General features: G+C 41.7%; 1 protein-coding gene across 7 annotated transcripts in view; it reads right to left on the minus strand.

Moving 5' to 3' along the window:
* Window positions 1-13,844, minus strand: part of LOC137412947 (general transcription factor 3C polypeptide 1) — a 322,675-nt gene that overhangs the window by 227,551 nt on the left and 81,280 nt on the right. The window lies entirely within an intron of this gene.

The following is a 13,844-nucleotide window of genomic DNA, read 5'->3' on the forward strand; positions in this document are numbered from 1 at the left end:
AACATTTGCCAATTTTGAGACAGCCTGCAGAGAGTCTGCTTCTGGTACCATTCCTTTGAAACCAAAGAGGAAAAGTCGGATCTCATGGGAAACAGAGGAAATATGCCAGAAACGCAAAGAGCTACACAAAATGGCAGAAATTAAAAACTCTGCACCTTCAATGGAAAACATCAGGAATTACAACGAAGCACGAGCTGCACTTACCGATTCTTATGAGAGAGAACAGATTGACTATCTCCAGAGAAAAATTGATATGATAAATAATGCTACGAGTAACAAGCAATCTGCTGTGGCCTGGAAAACCGTAAACGAGATAAGCGGACGGAAATGCGGAAACAAATCCAAACTAAAAGCATCCAGCCAAGAAGAACGACTGAAACTCTGGCAAGAGCATTTCCAAAGCTTATTAGGGAAGCCACCTACAATCAAGGATGAAGTAATAACTCCTGTGATTTCAGATGAACTCGACATCAAAAAAAGGTCCCTTCACCATAGATGAACTCCATAAAGCTCTTAAAAAAACATTCAAAACGGGAAAGCCTGTGGTCTAGATGACATTCCAGCCGAGATTTGGAAACTAGGTGAATTCGATGAGATTTTACTGAATTTGTGTAATGCTGTATACCATCAAAATCCAATAGATAGATGGACAGAAGGATGTATATTGCCTTTCCAGAAAAAAGGTGACCTAGGGCTTACAAAAAACTATCGAGGAATCACTCTAACATCAATAGCGGCCAAAATATACAACCTGATGTTATTAAACAGAATCAGACCGCATACAGAACCTGTTCTGCCAAAAAAGTCAAAATGGCTTTCGGAAGAGTAGATCGACCTCCGGGCAAATCCTTAGTATTAGACGTGTTCTTGAAGGCGTTGAAAGCGGAAAATCTTCCTGCTGTTTTCCTATTTATTGATTTCTCGATAGCTTTCGACTGCATCCATCAAGGTAAGATGGAGATACTGCTAGCATTCGGGATACCTCAAGAGACAGTTAATGCCATCATGATGCTGTATAAGAACTCGCATGCAATAGTCCGATAACCTGACGGCGATACAGACTGTTTTGACATCATGGCAGGAGTTTTACAGGGCGATAGCCTCGCTCCCTATTTATTCATAATATGTCTCGATTATGTGCTACGCAAAGCAATATACACCAACAATGAACTTTGGATTTACCCTAAGTAAACGGAAAAGTCGGCGATGCCCATCCAAGAAGATTACAGATGCAGATTATGCAGATGATCTTGCAGTTCTAGCAGACTACAACAAGGATGCAGCGACACTACGACACAAGATTGAAGAAGTAGCCAGCCAAAATGATCTCTACATAAATGCCTCGAAGATAGAGTACATCAGTCTAAATCAAGATCAAGTTGTCGACATAAAATCACCAAATGGTGAAAACATCAAAGGTTGACGAATTCACATACCCGGGGAAGCAACATCGCCTCCACAAAAAGAGATGTCGACATCAGACTTGGAAAGGCTTGGGGAGCTTTAAACAGTCTAGGCAAGATTTGGAAATCTGCGCTTCCAATAGAGCTGAAACGAAACTTCTTTAGAGCAGCTGTTGAATCAGTTCTTGTATATGGGGCAATTACATGGACCTTGACATCGTCACTAGAAAAGGCCCTGGATGGTGCATACACTCGCATGCTCAGAGCAGCCCTTAACATTTCATGGAAAGAGCACCCCACAAAATATGAATTGTATGCAAAAATCCCGCCCATCAGTGTAACCATACGTCAACGTAGATTAAGATTTGCTGGGCACTGCTGGAGAAACAAAGATGAGCTCGCAAGCGATGTTTTACTTTGGTTACCAACTCACGGCAAACAGGCACCAGGGAGACCTGCGCAAACATATATAGATCAGCTTACAAATGATACTGGGTTTCTGGTTAACGAACTACCTAATGCCATGAGTGACAGAGATGAATGGAAGAAACATGTCATGGAATGCCGAGCTAGCTCGACGCAGTAGTAGTAGTGTGTGTGTGTGTGTGTGTGTGTGTGTGTGTGTGTGTGTGTGTGTGTGTGTGTGTGTGTGTGTGTGTGTGTGTGTGTGTGTATGTATGTATGTATATATATATATATATATATATATATATATATATATATATATATATATATATATATATATATATATATATATATATATATATATATATATATACACAGACTTGGCATTTAATATGGAATATTTTTTTTTTCTTGACTTGGGTTTACTTCCTTAACTCAGTATATCAATCTGGTGAGTTTCTTTTACACTTTGGTGCTTTATTTGTTTAAAGAACCATGTCACTGATTGTCTGTCGCAGCAAGAAGTCAACAACAGGATTATATCACAGGTGGCGTGGCAAAATGTACGGACAGGTGCATTTGATGATTGGCTTCACAGTCGGGTATACAAGCGTTGTTGCGTTCTGTATTAGTGGAAAACAACTGCTGCAGCTGCACGTCTGCAAAAGTTATTGCCGCTTCCTCTGGAGATGGTCCGTCAACTCGACAATGCTGTTTGTCATGGAGTAGTGGCTTTACGAAATTACGGCATGAAACAGCGTGCTATTGCTCGGCAGTATGGCATCACTCAAGGTCAGGTGTCAAAGATCCTGAAACGAAATGCTCAGAGGGGTGTCCCCAATCCAATACCTAGGCCAGGACGTCCCTGCAGAACCACAAGGAGGGATGATCGCCAGCTGCACCGGTTAGTCCGCAATGGCCGTACCAAGTCAGCTAATCGGCTTAGGGCTGATTGGCAGCAACTGACAAATGTGCCTGTATCCAGAAGGCTAGTCAACCAACGACTGGTTCAAGCAGGCTATCGTGCCAGGCGTCCCCTGAGAAAGCCACGCCTGACCAGACAACACCGCCAGCGCCGATTGCAGTGGGCCAGAGAGCACCGTCAATGGCAGCCAGGACACTGGAATCACGTGATCTTCAGTGACGAGTCTAGATTTCTGGTCTATCGTCAAGATGGCCGCGTCCGAGTGTGCAGACAAGTGCATGAAGCCTACAACAAAGATTGTATAGTGCAAAGAGTCCAAGCTGGAGGTGGTGGGGTGACCGTTTGGGCTGCTTTTCATGCAGGGGGCAAAACTGACATGGTTGTTCTGAATGGAAACCTGAACCAGTTCAAGTACAGGGCCATTCTGGGAGAAACATTGCTTCCATTTGCTCGTGCAGCCTTTCGAGGAAACTTTGTCTTCCAAGATGACAATGCACGGCCTCATCGTGCTCGCATGATCCAACACTTTCTTGCTGATCGTGGTGTAGAGCATATGGAGTGGCCTGCCATGTCCCCGGATATGAATCCGATAGAGAACTTGTGGGCAGAATTAACGCGTCAAATCGACCACTTGGACCAGCAGCCGACCTCTGTGCGTGAATTGCAGCAGGCTATTGTCACTGCATGGCAAGCGATTCCTGTCCAAACCTTGGCAAATCTCGTGAACAGCATGCCTCAATGTGTACGTGCTCTCCTGAATGCTCGTGGGGGTTACACGAAGTACTGAACTGTAATTTTACTGTCCGTAATCCCAGTCGTAATTTAACTTTTGTTTTTGTTAAAAAAAAATTTGGCTAATGTGCAAAATAAAGAGATACTTCTGGAAAACGTACAGAAGTTTAACACAGTACTGTCCATGAATTGAGTTCGATATCAGTTTTCATCACTTTCAAGGATCCATTTATTTGTTTCGAAATGTCAAATGTGGTTTTTGTTTCTTTTAAAGGTCACATTAACAAAATCTAGAATAATTTCAACATAATTCCAATGAACTTTTGGTTCTAAGACATCTTGAAAAGTAAGTTCACCCCCACAAAAAAAATATTCCATATTAAATGCCAAGTCTGTATATATATATTTATTTTGCACATTAGCCAAATATATATATATAGTTGTGGTTTTTAGAACCTTCACATGTAAATTTAGTATTAAATTTCCTTATAAATAACCACTGTGTACATTTCCCCTTAATTGGCTGTTAATTGAAATAATCGCACCTTAGTTAGTCCACATTGCAACACGAAGCAAATCATAGGCCCTTTCGTAGTTATTTCATTATTCTGTGTTTCAGGTAAGGCTATGTTGCCCCTAGTTGAATCTGCGTTGCATCAATCAAATAAGAGTAGGCCCATTTTCCCGTCCAAAGGATGCAAGTGCTTTTCTAACCCGTGCGCTGCCATTACACACGCGGTCACCTCGGAGAAGAAGGGGGAGGAGCTACCAGAAGCACAGGCGTGGCCCCACCTCATCACCAAAGGTGGGGTCAGCCATCCCTTACGACCAACCAGGAATCAGTGGGCATGGCTTGAGAGGCCGTGGAGAGAAACATCGAGCAGGTTCGCGAGGGTTCCAAGGGCGGGGTTATAAAACCCGTTGCGCAAAGCCCCCACCGCAGATGAGTGAGGGAGCACGAGTTCAGTTCTGTGGAGGGAGGCACATTTTCATTTGTGGCATCTTGTGGCATTCTTCCGATTCCATAACCATCAAGGAGGTGCGGCGAGTAAGGAGAGACCTGCTGCTTCAAACAGCCCCTGCCGCGTGCAGCTTTGACGCGCTGCCACGAGCAACCCCGCTATGTGAACCAGAGTGCGGGCAGTCGGCGGCCGCTCACCTCCAACCCTGCCGTTCTGCACGGACCTGAACCTCATCCTTCCAGCCCTGTGGTCCCACCTGCTCATCCCTCCATTCAATTCCTGCCTGCAATTCCCTATTCGTGTGAGTCTGTTTGTGTTGTCCTGGGGATAAGTTAAGCTGTATAAGTTAAAGAATTGCACTGTGTCTTTTGTTCTTTTCCTGTATATTACTTTGATTTCTTCTCTTCCTTTGGGTTTTGTACATAATTAATAATAAATATCTGTTCCTTCTTACCTTTGGTTTATTCTTTCTCATCCGATCGCTTTCGTCCCTTCTTTCGATTGAGCACCTGTGGCACGATTTTTGGCCAAACGCTTCATAATCGGGTTTAGTTCTTTGCTAATGGCTCGGATTCTGGATTGCTAAACCGCTCGGCAAAATACCATCTTGTCCGTGATTCGAGCGGGTCCACCCACCTGCTTTGTGGAGGGATTGGCGGTGTCCGGGAATCCCTTGACCAATCACCTTGGCCAATCCTATCCCACAAAGGAGCGGGGTGGGTCCAGGAACGGAGACGGCCAGCATAACGACGAGGGGATTAAACCCCCCTCGGTAAGGGGAGTGCCGTACTCCGATTCCGTAACAATATATATTATATATATATATATATATATATATATACTAGCTACACTCGCCTCCCATGCGTCGTTACTGAGGAACGGGCTTATTTTAGCTGAGGCTAATGACTGTACCTGAGTTGCTGTGTTGTCATGATTTACACCAATCATAATACAAACAATTATTTTGCACAAATGTATTTGTTGTGTTTGTGATATTACATTTTTATAGGCAATTTAGGTTGAATGTTTTTTTTTCAAGAAAGAACCCCTCAGCACACACATAGGGGAGGGGTCGGTGCAGACTGGAAGTTTGGGACGATTACACCTCACCACCACGTAATTCAAAACACCTCACCACCAAGTAATTCAAAACACCTCACCACCAAGTAATTTAAAACACCTCACAGCCATCAAACACGTAATAAAAACACCTCACCACCACGAATTAAAAACACCTCACAGCCATAAAACACGTAATAAAAACACCTCACCACCACAAAATTAAAAACACCTCACAGCCATAAAACACAGAATATAAACACCTCACAGCCATAAAACACACAATAAAAACACCTCGCAGCCATAAAACACGGAATAAAAACACCTCACCACCACAAAATTAAAAACACCTCACAGCCATAAAACACGTAATAAAAACACCTCACGACCACAAAATTAAAAACACCTCACAGCCATAAAACACAAAATAAAAACACCTCACAGCCATAAAACACCTCACCACCACAAAATTAAAAACACCTCACAGCCATAAAACACGTAATAAAAACACCTCACAGCCATGAAACACGTAATAAAAACACCTCACATCCAAGAAATTAAAAACACCTCACAGCCATAAAACACGTAATAAAAACACCTCACAGCCATAAAACACGAAAAAAAACACCTCACAGCCACGAAATTCAAAACACCTCACCACCACATAATTAAAAACACCTCACCACCATGTAATTATAAATACCTCACCACCACGTAAATCAAAACACCTCACCACAATGTGATTTAAAAACACCTCACCACCATGTGATTTAAAAACATCTCACCACCATGTGATTTAAAAACACCTCACCACCATGTGATTTAAAAACACCTCACCACCATGTGATTTAAAAACATCTCACCACCATGTGATTTAAAAACACCTCACCACCATGTGATTTAAAAACACCTCACCACCATGTGATTTAAAAACACCTCACCACCACGTCATTTAAAAACACCTCACCACCACATAATTCAAAATACCTCACCACCACGTGATTCAAAACCACCACAACGTCATTAAAAACACTTCACAACCACGGAAACAAAAGTTTGAGGGAGTCGTTAAGTGACAACACAGACACTGCCCAGATGTGTAGGTAGATATCTATCTATAATTCCAGCAATCTCTGTGTGTCTGTGTGTCTGTGTGTCTGTGTGTCTGTGTGTCTGTGTGTCTGTGTGTTTGTCTGTGACCGCTGTTTCTCGACAACCACGGGTCCGATATACTTGAAACTTGCCAGGTATATTGCTGGGGACCCGAGGATGTGCCTTTTCAAGGTTTGTAATTAATCGGACAAGTACCTACCGAGCTATGTCCAAAAAACGCTTCAACCAATCAGAGAGCAGCGAGCTATCACGTGTGCCGAACCGTTAATGCAATGCAAGCGTTAATGCGTTAATGCAAGGCTTTTCTTTTTTCCCCTCTTCTCTTTCTACTTTTCCTTGCGATTAAATTGCAAACAGCCAAAATACGTTGGCGCTAATTGAATAATTGGCCATTAACACTAAAATAATCGTAACTGCGATATGCCAACTTCCGGACAGTGCAGCCTTCCATGTTGTTGTTGTTTGCAGCAGCTGTTTGCAGCAAGGCAAGGCTTTTCTTTTTTTCCCTCTTCTCTTTCTACTTTGCCTTGCGATTAAATTGCAAACAGCCAAAATACGTTGGCGCTAATTGAATAATTGGGCATTATGTTTTACAACTAATAAAAACGAATTTGCGATTCATTCGCTTTCCTGCGCGTTTGTGTACGCGATGGCGATTTCTTTACCAAACTCCGGAAGCCGTTCGCTTTGGACCGAACCATTGCATGTAAATAGAGGGGGGGGATTGTCACCACTCGCAAGCCGTTCGCTTTGGACCAAACCATTTCATGTAAATAGGGGGGGGGATATAATTTTAGATATATATATAGTACGGGCATGCCCTAGTATAGATAAATGACTGTACCCGAGTTGCCGTTTTGTCATGGTTTAAACCAATCATAATTCAAACAATTATTTTGCACAAATGTATTTGTAATATACGTGATATCACATTTTATAAACAATTGAAGTTGAAAAACTTATGTTTCCCAAATGAACTTATATGAAACTTATATTATTATATATACTTATATGAAACCCAAACTTATATTATGAAAACTTTCCCAAAAAAAAATAAAATAAAAAATTGGAAAATTTAAATTAAAAAAATACCCTGAGGTCATACCGACGGGAGAGATATGCGCATACCAGAAGTTTGGTACGATTTCACAAAAGTTTGAGAAAGTAGTTCAGTGACAACACAACACAACACAACACAGACACTGCCCAGATGTGTAGGTAGATATATAGATAAATGACTGTACCCGAGTTGCCGTTTTGTCATGGTTTAAACCAATCATAATTCAAACAATTATTTTGCACAAATGTATTTGTAATATACGTGATATCACATTTTATAAACAATTGAAGTTGAAAAACTTATGTTTCCCAAATGAACTTATATGAAACTTATATTATTATATATACTTATATGAAACCCAAACTTATATTATGAAAACTTTCCCAAAAAAAAATAAAATAAAAAATTGGAAAATTTAAATTAAAAAAATACCCTGAGGTCATACCGACGGGAGAGATATGCGCATACCAGAAGTTTGGTACGATTTCACAAAAGTTTGAGAAAGTAGTTCAGTGACAACACAACACAACACAAGACAGACGCTGCACAGATATATATATATATATATATATATATATATATATATATATATATATATATATATATACATACATACATACATACATACATACATACATACATACATACATACATACATACATACATACATACATACATACATACATATATATATATATATATATATATATATATATATATATATATATATATATATATATATATATATATATATATACATACTACATCGATATTTGAGATATCCTGCTATTGGCCCAATCTCACAATAGTGAAGAATCACTTAAAAATTAAATAAATCTCATATGCGAATCCATATTCAGATCTTCACCAAAATCCAATCGATTAGTCCTTGTCAGACACCAAACAGGTCCACCAAGTGTCATCCAAATCCGTACACAACTTTATGAGATATCCTCCTATGCATCGTTTTTGGCCCCATCTCCCAATGGCGAAGAATCACTTTAAAAATTCTAGTAGCCGGATCCGAATCCGGATGTTCACCAAAGTCGAATCATTTCGTCCTTGTCACATGCAAGGCCAAATTGTCACCTCTCTGCCAAATTTCGTCCGAATCCGTCCACAACTTTGAGATATTTTGTTCACAAACAAACAAATGAAAAATCACTTAAAAAGAGCGACATGTGGCAAAACAGAACAAAGTAGAATGGCACTCAGTAGAGCATCGTTTTGACCTCAAAAATAATTAGTGGTTGAATTCAGTGACATGATGTGCAAATGATCTTCAAAGTTTAAGTCAATCGAACGAAAATTGACAATTTTAGAAATCTGGCCTATGTTGACCTTATGGCCTATGTTGACCTCAAAAATAGTTGGTGGTTGTTTTCACTCAGCTGACATGAAAATCCTTTTCAAATTTCAAGTCAATCGGATGAAAATTGAGGATTTTAGAATCCAAAACATTGGTTGACCTTTTTCTATGTTGACCTTATGACCGATGTTGATCTCAAAAATAGTTGGTGGTTGAAGTCAGGTAGCTGATATGAAAATCCTATTCAAATTTCAAGTCATTCGGATGAAAATTGAGGATTTTAGAAATATAAAAAAGTGGTTGAACTTCGGCCTATGTAGACCTTTTGGCCAATGCTGATCTCAAAAATAGTTGGTGGTTGAATTCAGTTAGCTGATATGAAAATCATATTCAAATTTCAAGTCCATCGGATTAAAATTGAGGATTTTAGAAATTTAAAATTGGAGTTATTTTTTTGTTTTTTGTTGTATACAGGACCGAGGCTAGTGAAAGAGCTAACATTTATCACACAAAAAAAAAATCAAACAGACACAAAGTATATAATAAAGGAAGCGGTAGACAAGATGAGGAGAGAAGGGGAAGCACACAAACACAACATTTGAGAGCAGGGACATCGGGAGATCTGTGGGAGGGAGAGGGCTTGGGGGGAGGTGGCGTGGGAAGGGGGAAGGGTGGGAGAAGTACAAAACACAAGGACACTGCAAGGACTTCCAGGAAATAAGTTGGCATTTCAAAAAAGTGGATCTGGGGTGAAATTAACGGGGGTAGAGAAGATCAAGGTTTTTGATGGGGGAAGATAAGAGATGGTGGTGAACAGCTGTTTTAAAGACCTGGAGGGACGAGTGGGATTGAAGAGAGTGAGGGAGTTTGTTCCAGAGGCGGGAGTAAAGAGGCATGAATGAGTGAAGGTGAGCAGAGAGTCTTGATTTTGGCAGTTTAACCATAAGAGGGTTGCAGGCAGATCTTGTGTGACCTGAAGGAATATTTGGGGGACAGAGCCCAGAGAGAGCTGGGGGAGCAAGGTCGGAGAGGAGTCGGTAGAAGACAGAAAGACCACCAACCTGCCTGCGGTGAGTAAGTGAAAGGCCCTCGGAGTTAGCTTCATCGTGGGAGATTCCAACGATTCTGAAAGCTTTGGTTTCAACAGCGTAAAGCCGAGCTAGGTGTGAGGCAGGAGCACCGGCCCAGAGGGGGGAACAGTATTCCATTGAGCTGCGGATGAAAACCTTGTATGTGGTGAGGAGCTCAGGTGTGCCAAGGAAGGACTTCGCACGACGGAGGATGCCCAGTCGGCGTCTGGTTTTGGAGGCCAGATTTGAAATGTGGTTTACCCAGAAAAGATCATGGCAGATAGTGAGACCGAAAAGCTTGAGTGACAGAACTTCTTGGAGAGGATTATTCAGAAAGTGGATGGGGGGGTTGTACAGTTGGTCTTTTCAGAGAGACATAGTGAGAGTGTGAGATTTGTCAGGATAGAAAGACATGTTCCATTTGTTTGACCAGTCTGTGATTTTGTCCAGGTCTGCAGAGAGTGAGGAAGCTGCAGACTGCCGATCTGAGGCATGAGGAATGGAGCGGCAGAGAGGGGAGTCATCAGCAAAGAGATAGAGAGGATTTTCAAGAGAGTCAGAGAGATCATTGATGAAGACCAGAAAAAGCACAGGGCCCAGAACACTGCCTTGGGGAACTCCAGCCTGAACAGGAAGAGGAGATGAGAGAAACCCATTCAGGGCCACACGTTGACTACGACCAGAGAGGAAGCCCGCAAGCCATGCGTGGAGATTTCCATGGATACCATAGGAGGAGAGTTTGGTGAGCAGAGCAGGGTGCCAGACAGTATCAAAGGCAAGTGATATATCAAGGGAGACAGCTCTAATTTCCTGTTTGGCATTGAGGACCTCCATCCATTGTTGAGAACGCAGAAGCAGCATATCCAGAGTAGAGTGACCTGGTCTGAAACCAAATTGATGATCAGAGATCAAGCCATTGGAGAAGAGGAAAGATTTGATATCCGAAGCAATGATTGATTCCATGACTTTGCTGATAATTGGGAGAAGGCTGATTGGTCTGTAGTTGCAAGGATCTGTTTTTTGCACCGTTTTTGTGTAAAGCGGTGATGTTGGCTGATTTCCAAGCTGATGGCAGATGACCTTGAGCAAAAGAGAGGGTAAAGAGAACAGAGAGAGGGAGTGAAAGAGCGGCAGAGCAGGATTTTCGGACACGTGGGCTGATGCCGTCAGGTCCAGTTGCAGAATCAGAGTCGAGGGTTTACAGAAACTTTTCCACCTTGTCAGGAGGAAAGGACGCAGAGTCCAGGAGCAGCTGGGTGCGACTGGGTACGGTGGGTACAGAGTGGGATGGGGTTGGGACACAAGATTTAGAGGCAAACACAGAGTTGAGGCATTCAGCTTTTTCATGTGCGGAGTCAGCTGTGTTGGCGTTTGAGGTAAGGGAGGGGATGGAGGGGGAACAAACACCACAAACAGATTTGACCAGACACCACTAGGATTTGGAAGAGGGAGACAGGTTTGAGAGTTCGGTCTTGAGGACGGAGAGATATTGTTTCCTGGCTCTCCTGAGAGTGGACACACACTTGTTTCGGGCTTTGTGAAAGGAAATGAGATTTCCTTCCGTTGGATTTGCTTTCCAGGAGGCAAAGGCAAGTTGTTTCTGAGCAACTGCCTCACCACAATATTCCCTGTACCATGGATGGGAGGAAGGGTATGACAACTGAAGATGAGATGGGATAAATCTGTGCATGAGAGAGAGCAATTTACTTTGGAAGAATTCCCAGGATGAGTTGATGTCAGAGGCGGTAGAGGTGGGAGACCAGTCCAGATGATTGATGGCTGCTTGAAGACTGTTGACCGAGGGTGTTTGGGGATGAGAGTGTTTTGACTTCAACCCCACTATGATTGATGTTGACCTTTTGGCCGATGCTGATCTCAAAAATAGTTGGTGGTTGAATTCAGTGAGCTGATATGTAAATCCCATTCAAATTTCAAGTGAATCGGGGGAAAATAGAGGATTTTAGAAATTGGACATTGTTGTTGACCTTTGGCCGATGTTGACCTTTTAGCCTATGTTGATCTCAAAAATAGTTGGTGGTTGAATTCATTTCGCTGACATGAAAATTCCATTCAAATTCCAAGTCAATGGGATGAAAATTGAGGATTTAAGAAATTTTCAATTGTTGTTGACCTTTGGCCGATGTTGACCTCATGACTGATGTTAATCTCAAAAATAGTTGGTGGTTGAAATCAGTTAGCCGATATGTAAATCCTATTCCAATTTCAAGTCAATCGGTTGAAATTGAGGATTTTAGAAATTAGAAAAAAAGTGGTTGACCTTTGGCATATGTTGACCTTTTGAGCTTTTGACCTCAAAAATATATAGGATTTTGTCAGACCACAAACTCGACCATTTGGTGAAGTTTCGTGAAGATCGGTTAAAAACTGTGACCTGTAGGCAAGTATAAGTGAGCGGACAGACAAACACACAAACCAACAAACAAACACACACACAAACCGGAGTGATCAACATACTTGCAAAAAAAAAAAAAAAAAAAATGTATTTTTGCCAAGTAAAACACAAACACACACACACAAACACATACAAAAATACAAACTGGAGTGATCAACATATTTTTCAAAAATGTTTTTTGTTATTTTGCCAAGTCACAAACGGACAAACAGACAGACAGACAGGGCTGAAAACATAACCTCCATCCACCTTTGGTGGCGGAGGTAAAGAAAGAGACAGAATCGGAGACATACAGAGACAGATAGAGAGATAGAGAGACAAACAGACAGATAGTCAGATAGTCAGAGAGACAGAGACAACAATATGTTTTTCAAAAGATTTTTTTCAAAACGCATGGGGATGGATAATATATAATCAACATATTCCAGGCAGCGACCAACGAGTAGCTATAGGGCCCCAGGTGCAGTATATCCCAATGAACCTCAGAAGTCATCGTTTCCATAGCGTACTGGGAATAGTTACAGTGCCTGAATTTGCATGGTTTTAGTTGATTTTTTTTTTGTCACTGATCTTCACATAATAGGCCATAAAGTAAAAATAAAAATAAAAATCCAAATTTTTACGAGATAATTAAAAGTAAAATCCAGAAATATCTAATTGACATAACTATTTAACCCCCTGATTCAATACTTCGTAGAAGTCGCTGACTGGGCATCCTCCGTCGTGTGAAGTCCTTTCTTCGCAAAACTGAGCTCCTCACCACATACAAAGCTATCTTCTGCAGCTTGATGAGTACTGAATACTGCTCTCTCCTCTGGGCTGGCGCACCTGCCTCACACCCAGCTCGGCTTCACACTGTTGAAACCAAAGCATTCAGAATCATTGGAATCTCCTGCGATGAAGCTAACTCCGAGGGCCTTTCACTCACTCACCGCAGGCAGGTAGGTGGACTTTCTGTCTTCTACCGACTCCTCTCCGGCCTAGCTCTCCCTGCGCTGTCTGTGCTCTGGCCCCCAAATATTCCTGCAGGACGCACAATATCTGCCTGCAACACTCTTCTGTTGAAAGATCCAAAATCAAGACTCTCTGCTCACCAGACTCTCAATCAAGACTCTCAATCAAGTATGTTGATCATTCCGTTTTGTGTGTTTGTTTGTTTGTGTGTGTGTTTATTTGTCTGTCCGTGCACTTATACTTGCCTACAGGTCACAATTTTAAACCGATCTTCACAAAACTTCACCAAATGCTTTTGACTCTTTGGGGTGAAAAGGGCAACAAGTCAACATAGGCCAAAGGTCACCAACTTTGTCAAATTTCTAAAATCCTCAATTTTCATCCGATTGACTTGACATTTGAAGAGGATTTGCATATCTGGTCATTTAATTCAACCACA

This window comes from Myxine glutinosa, chromosome 12 (assembly GCF_964187855.1).
Source record: "Myxine glutinosa chromosome 12, kmMyxGlut1.1, whole genome shotgun sequence".
Taxonomy (NCBI): Eukaryota; Metazoa; Chordata; class Myxini; order Myxiniformes; family Myxinidae; genus Myxine; species Myxine glutinosa.